This window comes from Podarcis pityusensis (genome assembly GCF_964106645.2).
Source record: "Podarcis pityusensis genome assembly, chromosome: 13".
Taxonomy (NCBI): domain Eukaryota; kingdom Metazoa; phylum Chordata; class Lepidosauria; order Squamata; family Lacertidae; genus Podarcis; species Podarcis pityusensis.
The window spans coordinates 5,343,133-5,360,715 of record NC_138038.1 but is presented as its reverse complement, the minus strand read 5'-3'; the positions used below and the strand labels follow the sequence as shown (position 1 = coordinate 5,360,715).

Below are 17,583 nucleotides of genomic sequence, written 5' to 3'. Positions count from 1 at the left end.
CTTTAACTATACGGACCTTTGTTGGCAGGGTGATGTCTCTGCTTTTTAAGATGCTGTCTAGGTTTGCCATCGCCTTTCTCCCAAGGAGCAGGCGTCTTTTAATTTCCTTCCCGCTACCTCCATATATTTTACTCAGTGTTTTCTACAAACTGTTTTTAATCCTTTGTGCCACTGAGTGTTCTCTTTCTTCGCCTGCCTTTCTCAAGCAACTCCCCAAATCCCACAACAGTTGAGTTCATGTTGCTCATTCGAGGCCGCTGTGTTTGTCTCTTTCCTCTGAACATATTCCGTCCTTTTCTGTGCCCAGATTTCCAATAGCTATTTGGCTAATGAGGAGATTGGCTGGAAGCTCTCTTCCTTTTGGGACTGCTGTAAAAGCATGCCTGGTTGTGTAGAGTCCCTGAGACAGGAATTACTCTGATACAGTCCCCAAGTTTCTCTAGCCAGATACAGTTAAGCCCAGGGAACAAAAGCCGATCTATACAAGCCTCTCGGGGTCAGCACTGGCAGGTTTAAGACAATTAGACCAAATTCTGGGTTAAATCAAATGTTACTAATCCCTCTTCCCAAGTAGGTAATATTATTATTATTATTATTATTATTATTTATTATTTATACTCCGCTCATCTGGCTGAGTTTCCCCAGCCACTCTGGGCGGCTCCCAATCAAGTGTTAAGAACAATGCAGCATTAAATATTAAAAACTTCCCTAAACAGGGCTGCCTTCAGATGTCTTTTAAAGATAAGATAGCTACTTATTTCCTTCACATCCGAAGGGAGGGCGTTCCACAGGGTGGGCGCCACTACCGAGAAGGCCCTCATAAAAACTAAGGTGTAAAATATGTAGAGGGGATGGTGCTGTTGACCAATGAGGGAGAGAAGGGATGGGGAGGTTTACTCGGGACAATGCCATTATTCCAAGAGGCTGCATTCTCAAACCTCTCTCTATGAATATTGAATAAAAAGCAGATGGTAAGAGCCTGTCATGGGGGTCAGTTTCTCTGCTGCCTGAAAGATTGTCCCGAGTAAATCTCCACTGCCCTTCTCTCCCACTTCTTCATTCATCAATAGCACCACCCCCTCTATGGCTGCCGCTTAGGGCCCTCTGTCTCTGAGCTCTTTGCTCTCCTACTTTTAAGGCTTGCCGGGTTCTGGGAGATGGTGGGTCTGGAATGCTCTCTAGTGATGACGTGTCAGCCAGCTGTTGTTCTGGCTCTCCTATGATTTCCCAGCTTTCCCCCTCATCTGCCTCTGAGCAGATGACCTCCCTTAAACCCCTGTTGAAATTCTGAACTGTCGTCTTCTTCTCTGGAAGGGTCCGGCTGGGGAGGCGGTCTCCACCGTTCCTCCTCTGCCCAGTACCTGACACTCTTCCTCCCTCCTCCTCTCTTTTTTCTTTTTTGCAGAGTTTAAGCTTTCTTTCATTTTAAAAAAAACCACCACAATATTAGCATACTCTACTGAGTCAGCAAACCTTATGCAAAGATTCCGACCTCTCCTCTGTTGAAGCGGGAAATAGTCTGTCAAGTTATGAGTCCCTTTGCTACCCAGTGTTAGTGTACTTTTGGCAGTTTGAGGGAGACAATAAGTGAAATTAGAAATTAAAAGCAGGCAAGGTAAGCCAGCCTGAAGGAGAGGTCTGTGAAGCATGAAAGTTGGTGCTCCAGCCAGCATTGTTTTCTCATTTTCTCCTATGTTGTGTATCCTGTTCAAAATCTGATCATTCCAATTCTCCTCCACGCTCCTGCTTTGCAAAACGCAAACCAATTTCCTTACTTTATCCACACATGTGGCTTTGCCCTTTCCAATTTCAGTTTTCTCAAATGTCTTAAAAAAAACAAAAACCAGGCATAAAGCATTTTGAAGGGAAGTGATTTTTCCCTTGCAGATGCTGCTCTTGAATTATTGTATGGTGTGTTAGGAATGGAGGCGGATGGAACTAGCCAGTTTTGCTTTGCAGAATTTTGGTAGAGGGAGTGGAATGAAATCAGTATGTACTGCCTTGGGCAAAAAAAATGAGAGGCACAAATACAAGATTGGTGACACCTGGCTTGAGAGCAGCACATGTGAAAAGGATCTAGGAGTCTTGGTTGACCACAAACTTGACATGAGCCAACAGTGTGACGCGGCAGCTAAAAAAGCCAATGCAATTCTGGGCTGCATCAATAGGAGTATAGCATCTAGATCAAGGGAAGTAATAGTGCCACTGTATTCTGCTCTGGTCAGACCTCACCTGGAGTACTGTGTCCAGTTCTGGGCACCACAGTTCAAGAAGGACACTGACAAACTGCCCCATGACACTGCCCCAGAGGAGGGCAACCAAAATAATAATAATAATAATAATAATAATAATAATAATAATAATAATATCTTTATTGTCATTGCCCCCTTCGGGGACAACGAAATTACTTGACTGCTCCATAAAAACTCTAATTAATCAATACAGTATAATACAGCAAGGGAGATTAGATGACTTTCAAAGTCCGGGCTTCCCATTCAGGGCTGAGATCGCTCTGGAGAAGAAGCTGTTCTTAAGACGGCTCGTTCTTGTCTTCATCGTCCTGTATCTCCGCCCCGACGGCAAGAGCTCGAAGAGACAGTGACCAGGATGCGATGGATCTTTTACTATATCCAGTGCCTTCCTATGGCATCTTGTGGCATAAATCTGCTCTAAGGTAGAGAGTGGGCAGCCAACAATGCTCTCTGCTGCCTTAACAACCCTGCACAACCCCATCCTGTCCTGGGTAGTACAGCTTCCGTACCACACACATAAGCCATAAGTGAGCACGCTCTCAATGGCACAGTGATAGAAGGCAAGCAGCAGTTTCTGCGGAAGATGGTTTTTCCTTAGTATTCTCAAAAAGTACAGTCTCTGCTGTGCCTTCTTCACAAGCCCCCTTGTGTTGACACTCCAGGACAGATCCTCTTGTAATTCAATGCCCAAATGGTCAAAGGCCTGGAAACGATGCCTTATGAGGAACGGCTAAGGGAGCTGGGCATGTTTAGCCTGGAGAAGAGGAGGTTAAGGGGTGATATGATAGCCATGTCCAAATATATAAAAGGATGTCACATAGAGGAGGGAGAAAGGTTGTTTTCTGCTGCTCCAGAGAAGCGGACACGGAGCAATGGATCCAAACTACAAGAAAGAAGATTCCACCTAAACATTAGGAAGAACTTCCTGACAGTAAGAGCTGTTCGACAGTGGAATTTGCTGCCAAGGAGTGTGGTGGAGTCTCCTTCTTTGGAGGTCTTTAAGCAGAGGCTTGACAACCATATGTCAGGAGTGCTCTGATGGTGTTTCCTGCTTGACAGGGGGTTGGACTCGATGGCCCTTGTGGTCTCTTCCAACTCTATGATTCTATGATTCTATGATTCTATGCCTACTCCTTCAAAGGCACCAACAGGACATTGGAGTGGTGATGAGGACATGGAGTGTGGAGAGCAAGTGAGGAGAGGTCAACTGGGGTGACAGTTGATGGGTCTGGAGAGCAGGACAAGGACTGAAGAAGAGAAGCTGAGGAGAAAGCCAAGTAGAAGAGGAGAGACGGAGAGACCGGCCTTCAGCCATTGAGGAGCAGTGAACTTCAGCAAGTGTACATCAACATGTTGAAGGCAACATGGCCATGGGACCTGCAAGGCTGGTTTTCCTGATGTTGTGGCAGAGTACATGCTTACGTAACTAGCATCAGAAAACAGGTCTGCTTAACCTGGTAAGAGTTGGTCTACTCAGTTCAGCTAGACTTGGCCTCAAGAAATTTTCAAAAGTTTAAAAGGCACAAGGAGATAGGATAATAAAATATTAAGGATGGAACAACAAATAAAGTGAATAGCACAACAATAACAAAAATAATAGGTAAAGAAAATTGCACACGGTGGAGGCTGTACTGGGCTGTGGGGGAGGGAGGTGAAGGGATTAATTGAAATTGTTAAAGATTGGTATAGGATTTAAGATATTTAAATTTTTATAAAGATTCTATAAGGAAAGCAGAAAGCAGCAATAAATATCAAGTATCGGAGAGATCAGTGTAAATAATAATAATAATAATAATAATAATAATAATAATAATTTATTTATATCCCGCCCTCCCCCACTGAAGCCGGGCTCAGAGCGGCTAACAACAGTAAAATGATACAACATTCTAAAATCATTTCATTCTAAAATCAGTTCAAATCAGATTAATGGCAACCATTGGGCTAGAGTTCTGTAAGGACTGCCAAAGGAGGGGGTCATGTGTGCCCTGACCAAAGGCCTGGTGGAACAACTCTGTCTTGCAGGCCCTGCGGAAAGATGTCAAGTCCCGCAGGGCCCTAGTCTCTTGGGACAGAGCGTCCCACCAGATCGGGGCCACAGCCAAAAAAGCCCTGGCTCTGGTTGAGGCCAGTCTAACCTCTCTGTGGCCTGGGACCTCCAAGATGTTTTTGTTTGAAGACCGTAAGGTCCTCCGTGGGACATACCAGGAGAGGCGGTCCCGTAGGGACGAGGGTCCTAAGCCGTATAGGGCTTTAAAGGTTAAAACCGGCACCTTAAACCTGATCCTGTACTCTATCGGGAGCCAGTGAAAACATGAGATTTATGGTTATGTTACATATTATTTTATTTTGGAGTTGTCTGTCTATTTTGGAGTTGTTTGTTGTTAAAAATGTATATATTATGTGAATAAAATAATAAAGGATTTGCGAACTTAAAAAAATAATAATTAAAAAAAACTATTTTGTTACAACCAAACGGCCTATGAATTTTTGTAAACTAAAATAATAACTCTCCATTTGCTATACAGAATACAAAAAAAGAAAAAGAAATTTGCAAACCAGGTCTACGACTTCCTTTTCTCTCTCAATGTCTCACACAGAGAGCTGCATGTCCCTGCTATTCAGATAACGCTAAAGGTGTGTTCAGGCAAATCCTTTTCTGGGGCGATGAACCAGCACTTGTCCAGTCCCTTCTGATGCTGGGGAGTTGTGTTTTGAGGTGATGCCCCCACACTTCTCCCTGGTATTGCTGGATCCTCTGGTCCTAACAGCATTTCTGTCCCACGTCACTGTCCTATTCAGTCTTTACCGCAGCAACTGCAAGAACTTGAGCACCAGTCTCCCTTTTACCTCTCTTTGAACGCTACTCCCTTCCTTCTTTCCCCAGCTGCCTTAGCTGCCCTTTACTGGTGCTGGAAACCATGGGAGATGACCTTGGAACAGCTGTCGGTAGAGCATGAGACTCTTAATCTCAGGGTCGGGGGGTCGAACCCACACCTTGGGCAAAAGATCCCTGCATTGCAGGGGGTGAGTTTAGAGGACTCTGGTGGTCCCTTCCCACTCAACGATTCTATAATTCCCTGAGTCAATGCTCTTGTGTTCATGTTCTGCTCCCTGGTTTCCCACAGGCTGGCCACAGTGAGGACAGGATGCTAGGCTAGTCGGCCCCTGGCCTGGTCCAGGAGAGGACATACTTATGACTCTCCCAGTGTTCCAGTTCCCTTGGCAACAGTCACCAAGGCTGGCTGAGAATTCTCACCCTCCCTTGTTATGATTCAGCTTATCTTCTGTTTTTCCCAGGCAACTGACCTTATGAAATGACAACAGCAAGGGCATACAACGATGTAACACAACCACATGAGGACAGGGAGGGTGGAGAACCTTGGCTACCCCACTGCCCTCAAAAGCTCAGGCGGCGATGGCTTGGAAGAGGGCCTTCTTAGTGGCAGCCCCTAAGTTTGGCAACTCCCTCCTCACAGAGGTGTGCATGGCATCTTCATTATACCGTTTTCTGTGAATGCAGAAGACACACCTCTTTGCCCTGGCTTTTGACTCCATGAGGTATATATTTTTAGGACCCACCGTAATTTGTGAGCGTAAGTTGATTTAAATGTTTTTAACATTGTGCTTTAAGTGCTGTAATCCACCCTGAGACCTTTTCGTCGTTTAGTCGTTTAGTCGTGTCCGACTCTTCGTGACCCCATGGACCAGAGCATGCCAGGCACTCCTGTCTTCCACTGCCTCCTGCAGTTTGGTCAGACTCATGTTTGTAGCTTCGAGAACACTGTCCAACCATCTCGTCCTCTGTCGTCCCCTTCTCCTTGTGCCCTCCATCTTTCTCAACATCAGGGTCTTTTCCAGGGAGTCTTCTCTTCTCATGAGGTGGCCAAAGTATTGGAGCCTCAGCTTCAGGATCTGTCCTTCCAGTGAGCACTCAGGGCTGATTTCCTTCAGAATGGAGAGGTTTGATCTTTTTGCAGTCCATGGGACTCTCAAGAGTCTCCTCCAACACCATAATTCAAAAGCATCAATTCTTTGGCGACCTTAGGGTAATGAATTAAATCCTTGGCATCATCTGGCACAGCTGTATCCATGTATGGCAGCTGGGGGATACAAACACAAGACTTTCCCCAGTGTCTCCATATGCGTTGCCCCATGGTCTCAGGGCAGCCCTACATAGAGCACAGGGCAGCGATCTATCCTGGAGATTACCAGCACATGAAAGACAGAGGACAGACAATCCTGGTCCAAACTGATAAAAGGCACTCCAAGTGATAAATATGGATTCATGAATCTGCCCAGACTATGGACCTGCTTCCAGGGGGAGTACAGCACCATCCAAGCAGGTAATGGAGGAATGATCTGGACTCAGGCTTATTTGTGATGGCTAATAAGGAAAGGAGCTAAGCGCAGCATATTTTGACTGTGGTGTCTTTGGGATATGTGGAGGGGCTCACGCCATTAACATCCCAACAGGTCTTGGTTCTCCATCACGTTTCCAGAGAAGCCACCAAGTCTCAGCTTTGGATTCAGCAAAGAGCAGACATGCCTCTCTTTGTCTCCAGCTTTAGCCTCCCCCCCCCCCCCGGCTATATATAGGTCATCTACCTCGGATGCATCCAGGCGGCTGATGGGTGTGAGGAAAATCCCTGTCCGTTATTCCTGGAGAACACCATCACTTAGTAGTAGCTATTGCAACCTAGCTCATTCTGGTGTGAGCACTTAACTGATCAGCCAAAGCCATTACCTTAACAAATGAACTGATTTGGCAGGTTTCCCTTTCTAGATTCTGCCCAACATATACGAGATCACAGGTTTGGAAGGGGGCACACAGGTATCATCTAGACTGATCCCCTCGCCAAAAAAAACACCCCTCATAACATTACTTAATCAGAGAGCAATTCCCATGGAATTTGGTGGGGTTTACTTCCAAGTAATATAAGTCATTGTTGCATGAACCCACAATAGATGTTGTGACAGCAAGCCTTCTGAACCACAGCAAGACACTTAAGTGCTAAGCATTAATAAAACTACAATGTTTAAGTGTCTACTATTTGTTGTTTTTTGCAAAGGAGGAGAATGGAGAGACACTCAGAATAGATGGAAGCTACACAACTTTTCTCCAAGCAGTGAAGAAACTGTGACGATAGGGACTCCTGAACCAAGGTAAGACATGTTTCAGTTTAGTTAGCTGTTAGCTTAGTACAACTTCAGTGCTTAATGTCTCTCGCGTATTGTTGCAAGAGAACACCAGAAAAACTTGGCCACACCTCCCTGACCCCCTTGGCCACTAAGCAGCCCCACCAGGTCCAGTGTCCGTGAGCCACCACTGAGGAGACCTAAATGTTTGGTTTCCTGAATCCATTGTGAAGCACCCGCATCCGGAAATTATTTGCACCAAGCCCTGCTTTGTAATTTCTAGTGAAGCAACAGGGATGTGATTGTCACTGGAGGGCTGTTAGAAAAATGTCTTCACCCATTGTATTTCTCCATGCATTTTCATTATGCAGCAAGTAGTAAGGGATGTTTCACAGGCTGTGACTAATCATAGAATCATAGAGTTGGAAGAGACCACAAGGGCCATCGAGTCCAACCCCCTGCCAAGCAGGAAACACCATCAGAGCACTCCTGACATATGGTTGTCAAGCCTCTGCTTAAAGACCTCCAAAGAAGGAGACTCCACCACACTCCTTGGCAGCAAATTCCACTGTCGAACAGCTCTTACTGTCAGGAAGTTCTTCCTAATGGTTAGGTGGAATCTTCTTTGTGCTGAATCAAAGAGGTACCTGGACAGGTAAAGAGGCAAAGTTCAATCTTATGAGTGACACTAATTGCACAACACACATTTCAGCAATGAGCTTCAGATCAGATCAGTAACTGTAAAAACTGCAGAGGCAAAAGAGGCATGAATCATAGAGGCATTGTGTCTCCACTGGGAGCCCAGTCAGCGCAGCCAGGATACATATATATAGAATACATAAATGCATACATTCATACATAATGTTATTTGTATGCTGCCTTTCCATACTTCAAACCGTTCTCAAGGTGGCTTACAACATGAAAAAATTACACAGTTACAAACAGAACAAAAGTAGCTGTAAACAATAAATAAAACATAAAAAGTACAAAACCAAATTGAACAATTTCCACATAAATTATAAGTTCTGAGAATAAAAATACAAAAAATAATAATATCAGTAACAGCAACAATGCCCTCCCCCAGAAACCCCTAAACAATACCCCACCCCAAGTGGCTGTTCAGCAGCCTCAGCTTTTATAGCTGGAGTCAGTCCAGGTCCCGCCCCCCCAAACCAGGTAGGAAAAGGCCTGCAAGACAGCAACAGCGTAGTTAGTCGCTCAGGTGCCTGGGGCAGCGCATGCGCCCTGCACCTGGGGGCGGGGCGAGCCGGGGACGGGGTGAGCCAGGGCAGGGCGCACTGCACAAAGTCTCTCCACCACCTCCCCCGTCAGCTGTAAGGTGGCTGAGGGAGAGGCAGTGGGCAGACGCAAGCCCCACGCTGCCATTTCAGGCAGCGCTGAGCCTGCAGGTGCCCAAGCCACCATGTCACTCCCAGGAGAGACGTGTGGCTCGGGCACATGCAGAGCCCGTGGTAAGTGCCGGCCCGTGTGGTGTGGCGCCCAGTGCCAGCCGCATTTCATTGCGTTTGTTGACTGAACTAAAAAGTTTTGTGAGCCCCCCCCTTCTTTTATCAACTCATATTTCTGACGTTTTGTCACCCCCCTCAGTGATGACACCCAGGGTGGCCTGCACCCACCACACACCCCTTCCTACGCCACTGCAAGCCAGGGAGCAGGTCTTCCAGGACTCACAGGCAAGGTGATCTCTGGCCACCGTCACAGCCTCCGCTTTTGTAGGTGGAGTCAGTCAGGGCCGGGGAGCAGGTCTTCCAGGACTCACGGGCAAGATGATCTCTGGCCACCTCCGCAGCCTCCGCTTTTGTAGGTGGAGTCAGTCAGGGCCGGGGAGCAGGTCTTCCAGGACTCACGGGCAAGATGATCTCTGGCCACCTCCGCAGCCTCCGCTTTTGTAGGTGGAGTCAGTCAGGGCCGGGGAGCAGGTCTTCCAGGACTCACGGGCAAGATGATCTCTGGCCACCTCCGCAGCCTCCGCTTTTGTAGGTGGAGTCAGTCAGGGCCGGGGAGCAGGTCTTCCAGGACTCACGGGCAAGGTGATCTCTGGCCACCTCCGCAGCCTCCGCTTTTGTAGGTGGAGTCAGTCAGGGCCGGGGAGCAGGTCTTCCAGGACTCACGGGCAAGATGATCTCTGGCCACCTCCGCAGCCTCCGCTTTTGTAGGTGGAGTCAGTCAGGGCCGGGGAGCAGGTCTTCCAGGACTCACGGGCAAGATGATCTCTGGCCACCTCCGCAGCCTCCGCTTTTGTAGGTGGAGTCAGTCAGGGCCGGGGAGCAGGTCTTCCAGGACTCACGGGCAAGATGATCTCTGGCCACCTCCGCAGCCTCCGCTTTTGTAGGTGGAGTCAGTCAGGGCCGGGGAGCAGGTCTTCCAGGACTCACGGGCAAGGTGATCTCTGGCCACCTCCGCAGCCTCCGCTTTTGTAGGTGGAGTCAGTCAGGGCCGGGGAGCAGGTCTTCCAGGACTCACGGGCAAGATGATCTCTGGCCACCTCCGCAGCCTCCGCTTTTGTAGGTGGAGTCAGTCAGGGCTGGGGAGCAGGTCTTCCAGGACTCACGGGCAAGATGATCTCTGGCCACCTCCGCAGCCTCCGCTTTTGTAGGTGGAGTCAGTCAGGGCCGGGGAGCAGGTCTTCCAGGACTCACGGGCAAGATGATCTCTGGCCACCTCTGCAGCCTCCGCTTTTGTAGGTGGAGTCAGTCAGGGCCGGGGAGCAGGTCTTCCAGGACTCACGGGCAAGATGATCTCTGGCCACCTCCGCAGCCTCCGCTTTTGTAGGTGGAGTCAGTCAGGGCCGGGGAGCAGGTCTTCCAGGACTCACGGGCAAGGTGATCTCTGGCCACCTCCGCAGCCTCCGCTTTTGTAGGTGGAGTCAGTCAGGGCCGGGGAGCAGGTCTTCCAGGACTCACGGGCAAGGTGATCTCTGGCCACCTCCGCAGCCTCCGCTTTTGTAGGTGGAGTCAGTCAGGGCCGGGGAGCAGGTCTTCCAGGACTCACGGGCAAGATGATCTCTGGCCACCTCCGCAGCCTCCGCTTTTGTAGGTGGAGTCAGTCAGGGCCGGGGAGCAGGTCTTCCAGGACTCACGGGCAAGATGATCTCTGGCCACCTTCGCAGCCTCCGCTTTTGTAGGTGGAGTCAGTCAGGGCCGGGGAGCAGGTCTTCCAGGACTCACGGGCAAGGCTAGCGGAGACAGGAGAAAGTCAGGTCACCAAAGACAGCCCAGATTAAGATCCTAACAAAATGCACTAAGCCTCAGCCTGTTCTGCCACCCATCTCCACTAGCTGATGTCTGCAAGACAATCAACAGCACCGTCTTGAAGACCCTGATTAGGTTTGCCAGGTCTCCTGAGTGTCTATGTCAGGCTTCCTCAACCTCGGCCCTCCAGATGTTTTTGGCTTACAACTCCCATGATCCCTAGCTAGCAGGACCAGTGGTCAGGGATGATGGGAATTGTAGTCTCAAAACATCTGGAGGGCCAAGGTTGAGGAAGCCTGGTCTATGTCATGGGCCAGATAATTGGCTTTACCTGCTGAGCAGCAGCCTGAAGGAGCAGAAGGCAGAGTGACTCCACCTGCTGCTGATCAGCCTTCTGGCTCCTGATGAGAACCAGCTGGCTTCAGCTCTCTTAAGCAGGGTTTCCAGCCACAGTCAGTTGCTGGAAACAAAATTTGTCATTCCTGGCTAGACCTGGCTGCTTCTTGCTTCTCTTGACCTTGGACTCCCGGCTTTCTCGACTCTCAGACCGTCTGACAGCGTAAACTGAGATACTCCTGACTTTAGGACTGGACTGAACCTTGCATATGGACTCTGCCTCCAGGCAAGTTGCCCCCTGAGACTTGACTGAGACCTTCTGCCCCTGAGCTCTGCCATGGCTGGGCAGCATGGGACTCCTATAGCAGTCTACTCCTGAGTCACGGGTGGCATTGCTTGAAGGGCAGCGCCTGTTGAAGCAGGAAATTGGTCCTAGTTTTTTCTAAAAAAAACAGAGGTGATGTAAGATGCCCTCTCTCCCAATTCTTACAGGTTTTCAAAATGGCTTTTATAATGCTTACATCAATGTCCACTTGCTATTCTCTCACTCCCACAGAAAAAGAGGTGTTTGCAGTGGGGAGAAAATGCAATATGCTAATCATGCTGAGCTGTGCCTCTCTATGCAATGCCATACCCGCTCCATCTCATCTCCAGCTCCCTGATATTTAACTTGATTTACACTGTGATGTCCAATTCCCGATGTTCTATGTAACTTTGGCTCCTCCATATGCTGCCTCCCTCTCCATACATGCTCAGACCCATACTGTGCAGACCGAATGGGGCAGCAAGTTGTCTCTTGCTCTGTAAAGCATTATACTGGTAGCCCTGTATAAAATAGGGGAGCAGAACCTGGTCCTCTCCAAAAGTTGTAGGGCTTCAGGGATGATGGGAGATGTAGTCCAAGCACATCTAGGGAGGGCCACAGGCTCCCCCCCCCCATCCCTGATACAAAATAATTATTATATACCACTGGAAACCGGCTCTTTTTGCATTAAATATTCCTTGATGTATATCTGCTTCATCATACTCATTTCTTCATCTTTTAGATTTGACTCTTAAGCTACGGATCTTGCTATGAACTGGCTTTGAACAGAAGGGTGCTTCACTAGTGGCAATTCAGGAAGCAAAATAAAAAGGTAAAGGGACCCCTGACTTTTAGGTCCAGTCGTGAATGACTCTGGGGTTTCAGCGCACATCTCACTCTATAGGCCGAGGGAGCCTACATTTGTCCACATACAGCTTCTGGGTCATGTGGCCAGCATGACTAAGCCGCTACTGGCGAATCAGAGCAGTGCACGGAAACACGGTTTACCTTCCCGCTGGAGTGGTACCTATTTATCTACTTGCACTTTGACGTGCTTTCGAACTGCTAGGTTGGCAGGAGCTGGGACCGAGCAACAGGAGCTCACCCTGTCACGGGGATTCGAACCGCCGACCTTCTGATCGGCAAACCCTAGGCTCTGTGGTTTAGACCACAGCGCCACCCTGAGAGGAAGCAAAATAGTCACACACAAAGCCCCACCCCTTGTCTGAGAATGTGGCAGACTAGAGAAGTTGAAAAAAGGGTCAACCTTTAGCAAAAATCTATTTTATGTCTTCTGTCATGCTTCAAAGGTAGGCTGGCTATTCCTGTCTGCTGTTCTCAGCAGTCCTGGAAGATTCCTGCACTTAAAACCAATTCCTTTGTCAGAAAGGTTGTTTTTTGAAAGGCATGTTTTCTCCAGTTATGAAACACCCATAACATTCTACTCAGGAGAATCACTCAGGAGAATCACTCAGTCCAGCAGAGCAGACACTTTGGCTCCATCTCAAAGGTTCATGCAAGGAATTAGCAGCCACTCATCTCCCAAGTTGAGCTTCAGAGGGAGAACTCTCTCTCCCTGTGATTACTAGCAGTGATGGGCCACATTCACCTAGAATCTTCAGGCAGGGGTTCAGCGAGAGCTGAAAGTTGCCCCCCTCTTTTTTTCAGAGCAGGTGCAATTATGTCATTGATGTGACAAGACACCTTTCAGATTTTATTACAATAGCTTCTCAGAGAATGTGAAAAAGAATCAGAGTCTGGATATTCCTTTCCTTTGGTGGGGTTCCTACTTCACGGCAACGGTTTAAATGGTAACAATCATTTGCGAGAATTGTCTGCATTTCTGATTAAAGGCTAAAGAGTATGCTCCAGTTGACTGAAGATCTTTGGTTAAAACCTGGTGTGTTTTACACACTGAATCTACACAGTCTGAAGTAAGCACCTACAATGGTTAGAATTGGTTGTAGGGTTGTTTTTTACAAGAAAGAGTCAGCATTTGCATGTTCCAACACAGAAACCTCCCCCTAAACTAAATTCACACTTGACTTAAATTTTAGGTTTGGTTTGTGGCAGAATTTAGGCCACAACTTTATTGATTACAGAAAGTGACTGGTTGCATAGATTCGACTAGTTCCCTGCCATGCAGGTAGCGCTGACCCAGGGTTCCAGCATAGGTCAGCCAAGGGTGAACACCTGGATAAGCGGAAAGCCAGAAACAGGCTATCTCTGCCACCGAAATGTTCCCCTGGACTCAGGCATGGGCACAACCCCCACTCAGGGGTTGACCAAACCATCGAGTCCCTGGATTCCTTTAATGGAATACCCTTCACATAGGGATGGCGAGAGCGTTCTCCCATCCTTATCACCTGAACCAGAGCTTATCTGCAACATTACAAGTTGTGACGATTTGCTACGTGGCAGGCGAAACCCAAATGGCAACAGCCATTCAACCAAGTGGGGGAAATTCTTGCCGTGTCCCTGTCCCAATAACAGACGACACACGACGGCATAGCAAGGTCAATAGCACAAAGCCCTAAAATTAGGGAGAAGTGGGCGGGTGTTCCGATACACAAGCCAAAAGAGGAAGCTCTGGGTCACGTGCAAGGGCTTATACCCCATTAGCCAGATTGCACCCAGCTACAAGGGACCTACCAATCGGGTGTTGTGGCTTACCAATTGAACCCACCCACAACACAGGTCTCCCTCTTTAAGGGAGGACCCAATTTTCCAGCACTTCTTATACTCCTGTATTGCAGACCAACCTTGTTACCCCTGATATTACAAATGTGGGGTGGGGGGAAGCAGAAACTGGTGGAATCTCTAGGCCAGGTATGTCCAAAGTCTGTTCCAGGGGCCTAATCTGGCCCGCCGGTTGGATTCATCCGGCGCCTGTGGCAGTTTATTTCCTGGGGTAAAATCCTAAAGAAACCTCAACAACCTCAACCCTAAAAAAAGGTCAACAACTTTGGTTAGCCCTTTGAAAGCTGAAACTCCACATGGTAACCCGCTCAGGGAAGCCATTCCTCTCTGTTTAAATAGGCAGGCCTTGGCTGACCCAAGACATTTTGCTACCTGAGAAAGAACAGTGGTATAGAAAGCTGTCCGTCTTCCCAGAGGGAATTGTATATCTGGGAGAGGAATAGGTGGTCTCCAAACAAACTAGGATTCTTTGGGGGACTCCATGCCTGTTAAGCTGGTTTAAGAGTGCTTTAAATGATGCTCTAGTTAAAATTCCTGCATCGCATGGGGTTGGACTGCATGACCCGGCTCAGGGTCCCTTCCAACTCTACAAATCTGATTCTATGAGTGCCTATAGATAACAGATGATTTTTTAAGAATGCCTCAAATATGTGAGAAGATTTAACCCTTGTGGTTGAATGAACTTGTCTGACTATGATGCATTAGCAGCTACAGTGGTGCCTCGCAAGACGAAATTAATTCGTTCCGCGAGTTTTGTCGTCTTGCGATTTTTTTCATCTTGCGAAGCACGGTGTCGGGAAAGTTTTGGAAAAGCTTCAAAAATCACCAAAGTCTTTAAAAACCTCAAAAAAGGCTACCACACCGCGTTCTATGAGTTGCTCCTCGAAGTCAAGTCGCAACTGTATTAACGGTGTTAAGAAAAAGGAAACAAACTTGCAAGACGTTTCCGTCTTGCGAAGCAAGCCCATAGGGAAAATCGTCTTGCGAAGCAGCTCAAAAAACGAAAAACCCTTTCGTCTAGCGAGTTTTCCGTCTTGCGAGGCATTCGTCTTGCGAGGTACCACTGTATATGGAAAGGGATGTTGGAGGCAAAGCTGTGTTAAGATGAGAAACAGAATTTGTAGCTGTCTCCACCTATTTCTTGGGCTGAGTTTCTACATTTACCATTCTTCTGACAGGCAGAAATTTAGCAGGTGGGGAGGATGTGAGCCATTGATATTAAATGTGCATTACGATAAATTTCACTGGGTCTACTCTGAGTATGATTAGCACTGGAAAGAACCCATTGGAATGCATTGCTTTGAAGTCATTTCATTCTGTATCAGGTGATTTTTAGCCACCCCAATTCCCCCCCTCCATGTCCCAAATTTTGCCTGACAAAAGGTGGCAACCCTGGCTGTATCTGATATTCTGCAACAAGTATTCTGAGTGAGTAAATGTTATTTTTACCTTTTACAATGTAGTTTATGATTGTTTTAAGGTGGAAATGCCAGGAGAATCCCATCTGCCTTAAAGCATCCTGGGTTACTTAAACTAAAAAGCTAAAACTAGCCTACCTAAGCTTCCCTTTTAAACTGCAAAGGGATACACTCTGCTGAACTCCCAAATGTAAGGAAGGAAGGAAAGACAATATCTAATAAATCTATCCTCTCCTAGCACCTATTATTATTATTATTTATTTATTTAATTTCTATACTGCCCTATACCCGAAGGTCTCAGGGCGGTTCGCATAAAATATCAAGTACATAAAATATAAACAAAAACAACCCAATTAAAAAAACCCCCAAAGAGTCATTTTTAAAAGGGTACAGGGATGCAGATCAAGTCAGGCAAAGGCCTTATTAAAAAGGAACTATGGCCAAACTATCACAGGAAAGCCTTTTTTAATATACATTTGTTTTGTATTGGGGTGGCCTGTACTTCATCCAGTAGGCCATAGCAATATTTAGTAGTAATACTGGGCTCATGTGTTTTACCTGTAAATAAATGGACTAGAAAAGCAGGGATGTTTTAATGAAAATGTTCTGGGACAGGGCCTGGTGTGGTGAAGCCTAGGAAGCCCCTGTGTTCAAATGTTGCCACCGCCATTAGGTCACTAGATGATCTTAGTCAAGTTCCTTAGCCTCAGCCTGCCCCCATCTGCAATACAGGGATACTATACAGGGTTATTGTAAGAATCACAACAAATTATAGCACACTTTAAACACTATATAAATGCTAGATATTATTAACCGTGTACTTTGTAGCAGGTTACACACTTTAATGAATTGGTCACCATGTGCAAACTCTGGAATTAATCTCTGCAAGACAAAGGCGTAGGGGTTTTACTGAAACTATTTCAATCATTTTGGAAAGAGATGAGGGAATCAGCAGTGTTGTGCAGTAGGCACAGCTGTTCCTTGTGGTTGAGTCGTGTTTCGATAAACCCAAGAGGGTTACCATTTTTATGCCACCTATCTGTGTCTCTACATTAATCAATCTGGCAAAACTTAACCACCTCATTAGAATTATTAAGAGAGAAAAGAGCCATCAAGTTGCCGCCCAGTCAGCATTGAAAGTATGGAAACATGAGCCACTCTTTTGATTGAGCTGACTGCCATTAGGACTGGGTTTTCAATGACTCTGTATTCTTGGAACACACACAGGAAGAAAACAAAACTTCCTGACTCAGCATAGTTTTCACTCTTGAGTCACTGGCTCCCCACCAGCCGCCGCCACTACCCCTTCTGGTCACCATGGCAGCACAATAGGATTCTATGTGCAACCCTACATGAATTTCACAGCATTTTTGTAGACAGTCCTTTCGCATTCCTTCTGAAGGTTAAGAGGAAGTTAAATTTCCTGAGGTCAGTGACATGGGAAGCTGGTGTAACACTCACTGCCATTGGGGTTGATGATGGTTTTGCTGACAGCAAGGTTTTCTTGTTCTTGTGGAGAGACAGCTTTGTCTTGGTATTCCACTGAAGGATGCCTTGGTGATCTCAACTGTCCATTGTTTTTCCTGGGCTCTCCTTTTCTCTTCCGCCTTGTTCCGTTCCGTTTTCTTCTCTTTTGGTGACCCTGTTGCTTTCCTCCCTCCCTTTGCCCGATACACACATCCCTACGTTTTGGGGCTCTCAAGGTGGTCTCCTGGGCTTCAGAAATTACCACTGCACCACTGCCTCCCAGGCTCTGGTATATTGCCACTTCTAAATTAATAAGCTCTAACCATACATACCTTTCCCAGTGGATATATTGGCCTGAACAGGCAAGATAAATGCCTAGAGAAATGCTAAACTGCAGAGAAAAGCAGGTCTGTTTTTTATTTATTTTTTTGCTATGCATACTGAATACCTCACTTGGAAATCAATTATTTCCATTTCTTTCCTTGCCTGAGTTCCGCTCGTACCTATTCCACTTTCTTGTTTGACTCGTAAAGATATTGCAGGAGGGTTGGGAGGGCCAGGATTTGTAACGGGAGAACAGGACTTTCCCCCTGCTCACCTACACTTTTCTGAAAATGCCCCCAACCTGATCATATTAACCCACTTTTCCTTCCAGTAACTGGAAGGAAGCCAGTTATTGGCAAACTGTTGTTGTTTAGTCATTTAGTCGTGTCCGACTCTTCGTGACTCCATGGACCAGAGCACGCCAGATACTCCTG

General features: G+C 47.1%; 2 long non-coding RNA genes across 11 annotated transcripts in view; one reads left to right on the top strand and one right to left on the bottom strand.

The window, feature by feature from the left end:
- Positions 1-17,583, bottom strand: part of LOC308460620 — a 428,649-nt gene that overhangs the window by 200,164 nt on the left and 210,902 nt on the right. The window lies entirely within an intron of this gene.
- The window catches only part of LOC308460613, a 102,588-nt gene continuing 90,518 nt past the window's right edge, over positions 5,514-17,583 (top strand). For 7 of the 10 annotated variants that reach the window (XR_013978625.1, XR_013978626.1, XR_013978627.1 and 4 more), the window contains exons 1-3: positions 5,514-5,845; positions 7,322-7,415; positions 11,983-12,072. This is a non-coding gene — a long non-coding RNA (uncharacterized lncRNA). Of the gene's footprint in view, positions 5,846-7,321; positions 7,416-11,982; positions 12,073-12,702; positions 13,107-15,323; positions 15,369-17,583 lie in introns of those variants that run through there. The other 3 variants (XR_013978624.1, XR_013978633.1, XR_013978629.1) reach the window with 3 other exon arrangements.